Source organism: Lissotriton helveticus, chromosome 4_1 (assembly GCF_964261635.1).
Source record: "Lissotriton helveticus chromosome 4_1, aLisHel1.1, whole genome shotgun sequence".
Taxonomy (NCBI): Eukaryota; Metazoa; Chordata; class Amphibia; order Caudata; family Salamandridae; genus Lissotriton; species Lissotriton helveticus.
In genome coordinates, this window is record NC_136063.1 from 870,741,241 (window position 1) to 870,755,148 (window position 13,908).

Genomic DNA, 13,908 nt, shown 5'->3' on the forward strand with positions numbered 1-13,908 from the left:
CCCTGTTCCCATCATGCACTGGGACAGGAACAGACTAATTTGCATATAGCCAAGTTCTGAGCTGGGATGGTGCAGTGAGCTAAAAAACGGTGATGGTTCAAGCCCTGATCTTTGGACTGGGTAAGAGTGGTCTGCTTAATTCAGGCACTCTGTTCATCACCACCCCCTTTTCTGTATCATTTTGTCCACCATAAGCGTGGAAGGGTATACTCAGATGTGAGTCCCTTGCTCATTGCACCATCAGGATTCAAGCAAGCCGGGCCGCTGACGCCTGAAATGGCAGAAACCGGTCCCCGGAAGCTTGTTTCCTTCCCATACAAGAATTGGCTTGGTAGTTTGGTTTGCCCTGTTCCCATCATGCACTGGGACAGGAACAGACTAATTTGCATATAGCCAAGTTCTGAGCTGGGATGGTGCAGTGAGCTAAAAAACGGTGATGGATCAAGCCCTGATCTTTGGACTGGGTAAGAGTGGTCTGCTTAATTCAGGCACTCTGTTCATCACCACCCCCTTTTCTGAATCATTTTGTCCACCATAAGCGTGGAAGGGTATACTCAGATGTGAGTCCCTTGCTCATTGCACCATCAGGATTCAAGCAAGCCGGGCCGACGACGCCTGAAATGGCAGAAACCGGTCCCCGGAAGCTTGTTTCCTTCCCAGTACAAGAATTGGCTTGGTAGTTTGGTTTGCCCTGTTCCCATCATGCACTGGGACAGGAACAGACTAATTTGCATATAGCCAAGTTCTGAGCTGGGATGGTGCAGTGAGCTAAAAAACGGTGATGGATCAAGCCCTGATCTTTGGACTGGGTAAGAGTGGTCTGCTTAATTCAGGCACTCTGTTCATCACCACCCCCTTTTCTGAATCATTTTGTCCACCATAAGCGTGGAAGGGTATAGTCAGATGTGAGTCCCTTGCTCATTGCACCATCAGGATTCAAGCAAGCCGGGCCGACGACGCCTGAAATGGCAGAAACCGGTCCCCGGAAGCTTGTTTCCTTCCCAGTACAAGAATTGGCTTGGTAGTTTGGTTTGCCCTGTTCCCATCATGCACTGGGACAGGAACAGACTAATTTGCATATAGCCAAGTTCTGAGCTGGGATGGTGCAGTGAGCTAAAAAACGGTGATGGTTCAAGCCCTGATCTTTGGACTGGGTAAGAGTGGTCTGCTTAATTCAGGCACTCTGTTCATCACCACCCCCTTTTCTGTATCATTTTGTCCACCATAAGCGTGGAAGGGTATACTCAGATGTGAGTCCCTTGCTCATTGCACCATCAGGATTCAAGCAAGCCGGGCCGCTGATGCCTGAAATGGTAGAAACCGGTCCCCGGAAGCTTGTTTCCTTCCCATACAAGAATTGGCTTGGTAGTTTGGTTTGCCCTGTTCCCATCATGCACTGGGACAGGAACAGACTAATTTGCATATAGCCAAGTTCTGAGCTGGGATGGTGCAGTGAGCTAAAAAACGGTGATGGATCAAGCCCTGATCTTTGGACTGGGTAAGAGTGGTCTGCTTAATTCAGGCACTCTGTTCATCACCACCCCCTTTTCTGAATCATTTTGTCCACCATAAGCGTGGAAGGGTATACTCAGATGTGAGTCCCTTGCTCATTGCACCATCAGGATTCAAGCAAGCCGGGCCGACGACGCCTGAAATGGCAGAAACCGGTCCCCGGAAGCTTGTTTCCTTCCCAGTACAAGAATTGGCTTGGTAGTTTGGTTTGCCCTGTTCCCATCATGCACTGGGACAGGAACAGACTAATTTGCATATAGCCAAGTTCTGAGCTGGGATGGTGCAGTGAGCTAAAAAACGGTGATGGATCAAGCCCTGATCTTTGGACTGGGTAAGAGTGGTCTGCTTAATTCAGGCACTCTGTTCATCACCACCCCCTTTTCTGAATCATTTTGTCCACCATAAGCGTGGAAGGGTATACTCAGATGTGAGTCCCTTGCTCATTGCACCATCAGGATTCAAGCAAGCCGGGCCGACGACGCCTGAAATGGCAGAAACCGGTCCCCGGAAGCTTGTTTCCTTCCCAGTACAAGAATTGGCTTGGTAGTTTGGTTTGCCCTGTTCCCATCATGAACTGGGACAGGAACAGACTAATTTGCATATAGCCAAGTTCTGAGCTGGGATGGTGCAGTGAGCTAAAAAACGGTGATGGATCAAGCCCTGACCTTTGGACTGGGTAAGAGTGGTCTGCTTAATTCAGGCACTCTGTTCATCACCACCCCCTTTTCTGAATCATTTTGTCCACCATAAGCGTGGAAGGGTATACTCAGATGTGAGTCCCTTGCTCATTGCACCATCAGGATTCAAGCAAGCCGGGCCGACGACGCCTGAAATGGCAGAAACCGGTCCCCGGAAGCTTGTTTCCTTCCCAGTACAAGAATTGGCTTGGTAGTTTGGTTTGCCCTGTTCCCATCATGCACTGGGACAGGAACAGACTAATTTGCATATAGCCAAGTTCTGAGCTGGGATGGTGCAGTGAGCTAAAAAACGGTGATGGATCAAGCCCTGATCTTTGGACTGGGGAAGAGTGGTCTGCTTAATTCAGGCACTCTGTTCATCACCACCCCCTTTTCTGAATCATTTTGTCCACCATAAGCGTGGAAGGGTATACTCAGATGTGAGTCCCTTGCTCATTGCACCATCAGGATTCAAGCAAGCCGGGCCGACGATGCCTGAAATGGCAGAAACCGGTCCCCGGAAGCTTGTTTCCTTCCCAGTACAAGAATTGGCTTGGTAGTTTGGTGTGCCCTGTTCCCTTCATGCACTGGGACTGGAACAGACTAATTTGCATATAGCCAAGTTCTGAGCTGGGTTGGTGCAGTGAGCTAAAAAACGGTGATGGATCAAGCCCTGATCTTTGGACTGGGTAAGAGTTGTCTGCTTAATTCAGGCACTCTGTTCATCACCACCCCCTTTTCTGAATCATTTTGTCCACCATAAGCGTGGAAGGGTATACTCAGATGTGAGTCCCTTGCTCATTGCACCATCAGGATTCAAGCAAGCCGGACCGACGACGCCTGAAATGGCAGAAACCGGTCCCCGGAAGCTTGTTTCCTTCCCAGTACAAGAATTGGCTTGGTAGTTTGGTTTGCCCTGTTCCCATCATGCACTGGGACAGGAACAGACTAATTTGCATATAGCCAAGTTCTGAGCTGGGATGGTGCAGTGAGCTAAAAAACGGTGATGGATCAAGCTCTGATCTTTGGACTGGGTAAGAGTGGTCTGCTTAATTCAGGCACTCTGTTCATCACCACCCCCTTTTCTGAATAATTTTGTCCACCATAAGCGTGAAGGGTATACTCAGATGTGAGTCCCTTGCTCATTGCACCATCAGGATTCAAGCAAGCCGGGCTGACGACGCCTGAAATGGCAGAAACCGGTCCCCGGAAGCTTGTTTCCTTCCCAGTACAAGAATTGGCTTGGTAGTTTGGTTTGCCCTGTTCCCATCATGCACTGGGACAGGAACAGACTAATTTGCATATAGCCAAGTTCTGAGCTGGGATGGTGCAGTGAGCTAAAAAACGGTGATGGATCAAGCCCTGATCTTTGGACTGGGTAAGAGTGGTCTGCTTAATTCAGGCACTCTGTTCATCACCACCCCCTTTTCTGAATCATTTTGTCCACCATAAGCGTGGAAGGGTATACTCAGATGTGAGTCCCTTGCTCATTGCACCATCAGGATTCAAGCAAGCCGGGCCGACGACGCCTGAAATGGCAGAAACCGGTCCCCGGAAGCTTGTTTCCTTCCCAGTACAAGAATTGGCTTGGTAGTTTGGTTTGCCCTGTTCCCATCATGCACTGGGACAGGAACAGACTAATTTGCATATAGCCAAGTTCTTAGCTGGGATGGTGCAGTGAGCTAAAAAACGGTGATGGATCAAGCCCTGATCTTTGGACTGGGTAAGAGTGGTCTGCTTAATTCAGGCACTCTGTTCATCACCACCCCCTTTTCTGAATAATTTTGTCCACCATAAGCATGGAAGGGTATACTCAGATGTGAGTCCCTTGCTCATTGCACCATCAGGATTCAAGCAAGCCGGGCCGACGACGCCTGAAATGGCAGAAACTGGTTCCCAGAAGCTTGTTTCCTTCCCAGTACAAGAATTGGATTGGTAGTTTGGTTTGCCCTGTTTCCATCATGCACTGGGACAGGAACAGACTAATTTGCATATAGCCAAGTTCTGAGCTGGGATGGTGCAGTGAGCTAAAAAACGGTGATGGATCAAGCCCTGATCTTTGGACTGGGTAAGAGTGGTCTGCTTAATTCAGGCACTCTGTTCATCAGCACCCCCTTTTCTGAATCATTTTATCCACCATAAGCGTGGAAGGGTATACTCAGATGTGAGTCCCTTGCTCATTGCACCATCAGGATTCAAGCAAGCTGGGCCGACGACGCCTGAAATGGCAGAAACCGGTCCCCGGAAGCTTGTTTCCTTCCCAGTACAAGAATTGGCTTGGTAGTTTGGTTTGCCCTGTTCCCATCATGCACTGGGACAGGAACAGACTAATTTGCATATAGCCAAGTTCTGAGCTGGGATGGTGCAGTGAGCTAAAAAACGGTGATGGATCAAGCCCTGATCTTTGGACTGGGTAAGAGTGGTCTGCTTAATTCAGGCACTCTGTTCATCACCACCCCCTTTTCTGAATCATTTTGTCCACCATAAGCGTGGAAGGGTTAACTCAGATGTGAGTCCCTTGCTCATTGCACCATCAGGATTCAAGCAAGCCGGGCCGACGACGCCTGAAATGGCAGAAACCGGTCCCCGGAAGCTTGTTTCCTTCCCAGTACAAGAATTGGCTTGGTAGTTTGGTTTGCCCTGTTCCCATCATGCACTGGGACAGGAACAGACTAATTTGCATATAGCCAAGTTCTGAGCTGGGATGGTGCAGTGAGCTAAAAAACGGTGATGGATCAAGCCCTGATCTTTGGACTGGGTAAGAGTGGTCTGCTTAATTTAGGCACTCTGTTCATCACCACCACCCCCTTTTCTGAAGCAAACACTGTAAATGACATGGCAGTTTGAAAAATAAGATTTTTCTAAAATGGTGGATAAGATGCAGTTTTGAAAAAAGCAAAGAAATGATTGGTTGTTTGAAAATATTTTACACAGAAAACTAGGGTGCAATTATTTGTCTTTAAAAAGCCTGAAATGTATTGGGTTAGAAAAAGTGATAGAAAAGAACGTTACTTAAGATAAGCTGGTATATTGACAAGTCAAGCACATTTGCTGTCTTGATTTGCAACATTGTTTGATGAACTTTTCACCTGTGTGCTTAGTTAACTGTTCCCTGAAGTGTTTCTATGGTAACAGTGAGAAAGCAGAATAGGGTTGGGTTCAAGGACTTGTCAGTTGGAAAGGGTTCAAAAGTTCAAGGAATAGAAAAGTGTGTTTAATTTTGATGTAATGTGGGAATAAATGTGATTTGTGATTTATTTGTATATGTATGTAGATTGAGTGCGTAGATTGACAGGAAACGTTTTCTATTTGCTATAGGTCTTCCTGACCCTCTAGGGCTGCTCATGGGGTTTTACAGTGATCCCCAAGGTCAAAATCTTTTTTTTTTTTAATCACGGTATACTTGTATGGTACGCGTACGCTGTGAAAAAGAAAAAACCCCTGAAATCCACTTCATTGTTAATTAGCCCCCGGGGGGCCAAATCCCGGGGGCAATGTATTTATTTATAATGGAGCAATAACGATATGTATGTGGGGGTGCAGCCCCGGGGACCGGCACCTCCCCGGGGCTCTAATCTTTAAATTGGGGGTCAGTGATGGACCCCCCAGCCCCGGGGACCACCACCTTACGGGGCTTTACAAATGATGGGAGGGGGGCCTGCGCATCCCCCCTCCTGGAGCCTTTGATGGCCCAGGGGCCGCCACCCTCCAGGGCCGGCTCCTGCAGTGTCCAGGGGTGCCTACCTCCGGGACACTGCTGTTTGCTATGGTAGGGCAGGAGCCTCGCGGTTCCCGCCCTACCATAGCAAACTACTTTCCTATTTGGAAGAGAGAGCACTCTTTCAAATAGGAAAGCATATTGGTTTTCGTGAGGGGTAGCAGCATGTAAGCTGCTCTCTCTGACGAAAAGCAATGCGGGCTGCCAAAGGACGCGGGGATCCGGCTGGGAACGTGGGGGCACTGGAGTTCCCCCCATGGTCCCCAAAGTTTTCTTTGAATAAAAATTAGTGATAGGGTTTTTTCTTTTTTTACAGTAAATTTACAGTACGACGTACCGTGCGAAGTTCATAAGTTGTCTCGTACGCATACCTAAGAAAGAAAAAAAGAATGAATTTTTTTTTTACAGATATCTATTAAGCTTATGTGTTTAGATGTTGGTTGCTTTTTAGAGTAGCTTTTTTCCTTTTTGGGACTTATAAGTAAGTACCTTTTGCAGAGTCTAAACTTGTTGAAGAAGAGTGTTTTACAGTGTGCTGAACTTTTGACCTCTGTGTGCAGTTGACTTTTGCATGATGTGTTGGGGGTAGGGTTCAAAGTTATGTGAGTTGGAAAGGGTTCAAATGTTGATACAATAGAAATATGTTTTTGTTTTTGAATTAATGTGTGAAGCAATTTGATTTGTTATTAATATGTATATATGTGTAAATTGAGAGGGAAAATGTGCCATTTCTTGGTTTTGCTGCAAACACTGAAGTAGTAGATTCTGTATAAGAATATCTACTGTGTGACTGGCATTCTTCTTAATCTACAAATCAATTTTAAAGGTGAGTTCATAATTTGTGAGGGAATGTATGTGGTGCATTTTCTTTTTAATAAGAATGATGTGATTATCCTTCTAAAGTGTGTAGAATCTCATTCTGAGTTTGTCTGCATTTGGTTAAGCATTGTGAGAAAACCATTTGGTAAGTTAATGTGTTTAGTGAGTAAGCTTTGTCCAATAAAGTGCTGTACTAAAAAATGTAGAATGTGTGCAGTCACTTTTTCAGTTGTAGAGTAGTTAATAGTGTTGGTTGTTTAGATTTAGAATTAAGCTAGTGTTTTTAGTCTATAATTTTCCAGTCAGTATACATACACTACTGTAAATGCTCTAGGATATGTTTACAAGCCTCTTGTGCGTCTTTGGGCTGCTATTGCGTTACTTTTTTGGTGAAATGTTCGCACAAATATTGCAGCAAATTGTTTATGTATTTGCAAAATGGCTCATGGTTGTACAGTAAAATGCAGTAGTTATATTTCTGTAATGTGTGCACTCCTACTAGCCCTTTAAGAGTAATTAATTGTGTTTTGTCTGTAATATCTGACTTGGGTTTTAAATCTACAATTTTTCAGTCAGTATACATACACTGCTGCATACACTCTGGGGTAGATTTACAAGCACCTTGTGCCTCTTTGTTGTTGTAGTGTTGTTTGTCAGTTTTTGATGTAATGTTGGTACAAATAATGCATCAATTTGCCTATGTATTTGCAAAATAAGTCAGGGCTGACCACTGAAATGTAGTAGTTATATACATGGGATGTGTGCAGTCATTTAATTGTTTATAGACTAGGAATTGTGTTTTCTTAAATTTTTTGTCTAGAATCACACTGTGTGTCTGTGTGGATTTAGGAATCGTTCTAAGAGAAGCATTTTTGTATGTTTTGTGTTTATAGATATATAAGTGGTTATAAAGCTATCCTTTTTTCTAGTTTTTATAGAATGAAAAAACGGTTATTGGTTTTGTATTTCTAAAATGACTAATGGTTGTGCAGTAAAATGCAATAATTAGATGTGTGTAATGTGTGCAGTGATAGTAGCCCTTCAAGAGTAATTAATAGTGTTGTTTGTCTAGAATTAGACTTCTGTTCTAAATGTAAAATTTCCCAGAAAGTATACATACACTGCTGCATACGCTGTGAGCATATTTACAAGCCCCTTGTGTCTTTTTGTTGTTCTATTGTGTCACTTTTTAGATGTAATGTTGGAAAAAAAATGCAGCAAATTGTTTAATGTTTGTAAAATGAATCAGGGTTTTACATTGAAATGTAGTAGTTATAGACATGGAATGTGTGCAGTCAGTTAACCGTTTCTAGAGTAGTAAATGTGCTTTGGTAAAATGGAAAGTCTTATATTTTTTGTCTAGAATCAGATTGTGTGTGTGTGTACATTTAGAATTTATATTGGCTCTTTTTTAACATTTTCCCTCTCTTTCCTCATACTCCCCCCTCTCTTCTTATACACACCCCTCTCTCATATACTCCCCCTCTCTCCTCACACTCCTCCTCTCTCTCCTCATACTCTTACTTCTCCCCTTATACTTCTATTTCTCTCCTCATACCCCCTTTACTCCTCATACTCATCCATCTTCTCATACTCATCACTCTCTCCTCATAGTACCTGTTTTCTTCTAATACAACCCCTCTCTTCTTATACTTCCCTTTTTCTGCACATTCTTATCTTCTCTTTTTATACTCTCCCTTCTCTTCTCATACTTACCCCTCTATCCTTTACTCCTCCGAGCACTTTGCCAGGGCCGGTTGTGGTTCCCAGTCCGGCCCTGCATACTCCCCCCTCTTTTCATATTTCCCCCTCTCTCCTCTTATTGTTTTTTCTCTCCTTATACTCCATATTCTCTTTTCTCCTCATATACTCCTTCTCTACTTATATCTCTCTTTTCTCTACATTCTTCACCCTTTCTCCTCCTACTCTTTCTTCTCTACTCATATCTCCCTCACTCCTCATGCTTCCTCCATCCTTTCATACTAGTCCCTCTCTTCATATTCCCTGTTTTGCACATACTCCCCTCTCTCCTCATACTCTTCTCTCTCTCTCTCCTCATACTCCTCCTTCTCTCCTCACACTCTCCCTCTTTCTCCTTATACTCCCCCTCTCTCCTGATATTCCCCCTCTTTTTCTCATTCTCTCCTCTCTCTCCTCATACTCCTTCCTGTCCTCAAACTCCTCCCTATCGTCATACTCCCCCTTCTCTCCTCTTACTCCTCGTTCTCTCCACATACTTCCCCTTCTCTCCTCATACTCTTCTTTGTCTCCCCACACTCCGCCTCTTTCTTTATACTCTCCCTCTCTCTTCTTATACTTCCTCCTCTGTCATGATACTTCCCCTCTTTCCTCATTCTCACCTCTCTCTCCTCATACTCCTGCTGTCCTCATACTCTGCCCTCTCTCTTCTTACTCCTCTCTCGCTCCTCATCCCTCCCCTTAACAATTCACAGTTATTATACATCCACTCCTGCAGACACTCTGGTGCAGATTTACAAGCCCCTTGTGCCTCTTTGTTGTTATATTGTGTCACTTTTTATGTAATGTTGGCAAAAATAATGCAGCAAATTGCATATGTAGTTGAAAAATGAGCCAGGGTTGTCCACTGAAATGTAGTAGTTATATACATGGAATGTTTGCAGTCACTTAACCATTTTAGACTTGTAAATGTCTTTTGGAAAAATGCAAGGTGTTATATTTTTTGTCTATTATCAGACTGTGTGTCTGTGTACATTTAGAAATTATATTGGCCCTTTTTTCACATTCTCCCCCCTCTCTCCTCATTCTCTTCCCTCTCTCCTCATACACACTCTCTCTTTATACTCCCCCTTTCCTCTAAAATTCCTCCTATGTCTCTTCATATTCCCTCTTTTCCGCATACTACCCCCTCTCTCCTCATACTCCTCTTTTTTTCCTCATATTCCCCCTCTCTCCTCAGACTCTCCCTCTCTGTCCTTATACTCCCCCCTCTATTGTAATATTCATCCTCTTACCTCATTCTCGTCTCTTTCTGCTCATACTTCTCCCTGTCATCATACTCAGCCCTCTCTCCTCTTACTCCCCTCTCTCTCCTCATACCTCCCCCTTAACAATTCCCCAGTTATTATTCATGCACTACTGCATACACTCTGGGGCAGATTTACAAGCCCCTTGTGCCTCTTTGTTGTTCTATTGTGTCACATTTCTGATGTAATGTTGGCAAAAATAATGCAGTAAATTGTATATGTATTTTCAAAATGAGTCAGGGTTGTCCACTGAAATGTAGTAGTTATATATATGGAATGTGTGCAGTCACTTAACTGTTTTAGTCTAGTAAATGTGTTTTGGTAAAATGCATGCTCTTATATTTTTGGTCTAGAATCAGACTCTGTATCTGTGTACATTTAGGAATTATAGTTGCCCCTTTTTGCATATTCTCCTCCCTCTCTCCTTATACTCCCTGTCTCTCTCCTCATACTATCCCTTCTCTCTTTATACTCTCACTTCTCTCCTGATGCTGTTCTCTCTTTCCGTATACTCTCCCCTCTCTTCATATTCATCTTCTCCCCTCATACTCCCCGTCTCTTCATACTCCCCCCCTCTCCTTATCTTTCCTCATCTTATCATACTCTCCCCTGTCTCCTCATACACCCTTCACTCCTGATTCTCCCCCATCTGCTGATACTCCTCCCTCTCTCATCATACTCCACCCTCTGTCCTCATACACCGCCTCTCTCCTTATAATCCCCGTATCATCACATTCTCCCCTCTCTTTTGTCATACTGTCCCTTTTGTTTTTATACACACCTGTCTTTCTTTATACTACTCTTTTCTCCTCATACTTGCTCCTCTTTTCATATATTTACCCCTCTCTCTTTATAGCCCTCCTCTTTCTCCTCCTCTCTCGCCTCACACTCCCTTTCTCTTTCTTATACTCTATCTTCTCTCCTTATACTTCCTCTCTCTCCTCACATTTCCCCTCTCTCTGCTTATACTTTCCCTTCTCTCCTCATACTTCTACCTCTCTCGTCATACTCCTCTTTGTATTTTCATACTCTTTACTCTCCTCATACTTTCCCTCTCCCCTCATACCTTCCTGTCTCCTCATACTCCACCCTCTCCTCATATTTCTCATTTTCATCATACTCCCCCTCTCTCCTCATAACCCCTCTCCTCATACTCCCCCTCTCTCCTCATACCCCCTTCTCTCCTCATACTTCCCCCTCTCTACTTATTCTCCCCCTCTCTCTTCATGCTCCCCCTTCTCTTCACACTCCCTTCTCTCTCCTCTCACTCCTCCCTCTCTCCTCATACCTACCCTTTAATAATTTCCCAGTCAGTATATATACACTGCTGTAAACACTCTGGGGCAGATTTACAAGTCTCTTGCACCTCTTTGTTGTTCTATTGTGTCACATTTTTGTGATAATGTTGGTAAAAATAATGCATTAAATTGTGTATGTATCTGCAAAATGAGTCAGGGTTGTCCACTGAAATGTTGTAGTTATATACATGGAATGTGTGCAGTCACTTAACTGTTTTAGTCTAGTAAATGTGTTTTGGTAAAATGCATGGTCTTATATTTTTGCTCTAGAATCAGAGTGTGCATCTGTGTACATTTAGGAATTATAGTTGCCCCTTTTTGCATATTCTCCCCACTTTCTCTTTATACTCTCTCCTCTCTCCTTATACACACCCCTCTCTCCTTATATTCTCCCTCTCTCCTCACACTCACTGTCTTTCTCCTCATACTCTCCCTTGTCTCCTTGTACTCCCACTTCTCTCCTCATACCTTTCCCTCTCTCCTTATAGTCTCCCCTCTTCTCATACTCATCTTCTCCCCTCATTCTCCCCGTCTCTTCATACTCCCCCCTCTCCTTATCTTTCCTCCTCTTATCATACTCTCCCCTGTCTCCTCATACCCCCTTCACTCCTGATACTCCCCCATCTGCTGATACTCCTCCCTCTCTCATCATACTCCACCCTCTCTCCTCATACACCACCTCTCTCCTTATAATCCCTGTTTCTTCACATTCTCCCCTCTCTTTTGTCATACTGTCCCTTTTGTTTTTATACACACCTGTCTTTCTTTATACTACTCTTTTCTCCTCATACTCGCTCCTCTTTTCATATACTTACCCCTCTCTCTTTATAGCCCTCCTCTTTCTCCTCCTCTCTCGCCTCATACTCCCTTTCTCCTTTCTTATACTCCATCTTCTCTCCTTATACTTTCTCTCTCTCCTCACATTTCCCCTCTCTCTGCTTATACTCTCTCTTCCCTCCTCATACTTCTACCTCTCTCGTCAAACTCCTCTTTGTACTTTCATACTCTCTACTCTCCTCATACTTTCCCTCTCCCCTCATACCTTCCTGTCTCCTCATACTCCACCCTCTCCTCATATTTCTCACTTTCATCATACTCCCCCCTCTCTCCTCATAACCCTCTCCTCATACTCCCCCTCTCTCCTCATACCCCCTTCTCTCCTCATACTTCCCCCTCTCTACTTATTCTCCCCCTCTCTCCTCATGCTCCCCCTTCTCTTCATACTCCCTTCTCTATCCTCTTACTCTTCCCTCTCTCTTCATACCTCCCCTTTAACAATTTCCCAGTCAGTATATATATATATATACTGCTGTATACACTCTGGGGCAGATTTACAAGTCTCTTGCACCTCTTTGTTGTTCTCTGGTGTCACATTTTTGATGTAATGTTGGCAAAAATAATGCATTAAATTGTATATGTATCTGCAAAATGAGTCAGGGTTGTCCACTGAAATGTAGTAGTTATATACATGGAATGTGTGCAGTCACTTAACTGTTTTAGTCTAATAAATGTGTTTTGGTAAAATGCATGGTCTTATATTTTTGGTCTAGAATCAAATTGTGCATCTGTGTACATTTAGGAATTATAGTTGCCCCTTTTTGCATATTCTCCCCACTTTCTCTTTATACTCTCTCCTCTCTCCTTATACACACCCCTCTCTCCTTATATTCTCCCTCTCTCCTCACACTCCCTGTCTTTCTCCTCATACTCTCCCTTGTCTCCTTGTACTCCCACTTCTCTCATCATACCTTTCCCTCTCTCCTTATAGTCTCCCCTCTTCTCATAGTCATCTTCTCCCCTCATTCTCCCCATCTCTTCATACTCACCCCTCTCCTTATCTTTCCTCCTCTCATCATATTATCCCCTGTCTTCTCATACCCCCTTCACTCCTCATACTCTCCCATCTGCTGATACTCTTCCATCTCTCCTCATACACCCCTTCTCTCCTTATACTCCCCCTCTCTCCACATTCTCCTCCCTCTCTCCTCGTACTTCCCCTTCTCTTGTTATTACTCCTCCTCTCTTCTCATACTTGCCCTCTCTCTCCACATATTTCCCGTTATCTCCTCATACTGCCAGCTCTCTTTAAAACTCCTTCCTCTCTTTCCACTTGTACTGTTGTAGTGATGCATTTAGTAGTATGTACTAATCAATTTACTGCTTAAAAGTTCAACTACTGATAAATTGATTAAGGTACTCTTTTTCAGATGTACTTCTTGAAAGTTTAATGCAGTATGTATGCACTTCTGTTATCAGTTAAACAGTTGTTTTTTATACGTAGAATAGTATATTTCATAAATTAGATTGTATGTATATATATTTTTCATAATCGATTCTATTTATCAACACTAAAAGAAATCCATCATGCCGTCAAAAAGTGAAAAGAGGAAACGACATAATAAAGCTAAATATTTAAAGAGAAGTCATCCACAAAAAACCTGAACAAGAATATGTGAACAAAAGGTAAAAAACTCCTGGTAAGACAACGAAGATTTTTTTGAAGAACTTATCAAACAGTAGGAGTAGTGTGGACAATGTCAAAAATACAAACAGTGTATCTGCAAGTAAAAAGAAAAACAAGAGAAAAGAGAAAAACGATGGAAAATCATCTTTTAAAGAAACGCTGTATAGTCAAAGGAGGAAGAATCAATCTCAGGAAATTGGAAAAAGAATGTTTTATAATAGAGTTGTGTCAAATTTGATGAAAGAAATGAAGAATTGTAAAAGAAAAACAGCATTTTATAAGAAGAAGAGAAGTATAGAAAATCTAGTTGAGAAATTGTAACAAATCAGTAGAATTCGATCACTAGATAAGCCAATCCATTTAATGAAGGCCAAAAGTAAGTGGAGAAGATTAATTAACAGAAGTAATTTTTCTG